Below are 429 nucleotides of genomic sequence, written 5' to 3'. Positions count from 1 at the left end.
TCAAACATAACAATGATACATAATTTAATTATATATATTTTACAGTAAATACAATACAAAAATTTAAGCCAAAACCAAAACTCCTTCATGAATCCACCAATGCATGTTTATATGTAGTTCGAACCAGTTTAGTTCGAATTATACACAAACACACGCACACACTAATTCGAACCAGCTTGGTTTGAATTACACACAAACACACGCACACACTAATTCGAACTAGCTTGGTTCGAATTACACACAGTAATTTATGGTATAATTCGAATAATGTTGTTAAAACATTAATAATTTATTAAAAAATTTTATTAAAAAATTTATTAAAAAATTAATAATTTAAAAATTAAAAAATATATATTTTATTTCATATGTTAAAAAAAGCTAACAAAATATTTAATTACGAGACTTCTTTAAAATATTAATGAGCTATCA

The sequence above is a fragment of the Arachis ipaensis genome, chromosome B07, assembly GCF_000816755.2.
Source record: "Arachis ipaensis cultivar K30076 chromosome B07, Araip1.1, whole genome shotgun sequence".
In the NCBI taxonomy this organism is placed as follows: domain Eukaryota; kingdom Viridiplantae; phylum Streptophyta; class Magnoliopsida; order Fabales; family Fabaceae; genus Arachis; species Arachis ipaensis.
The sequence above is the reverse complement of the archived record's forward strand: the minus strand, read 5'-3'. Positions refer to the sequence as shown.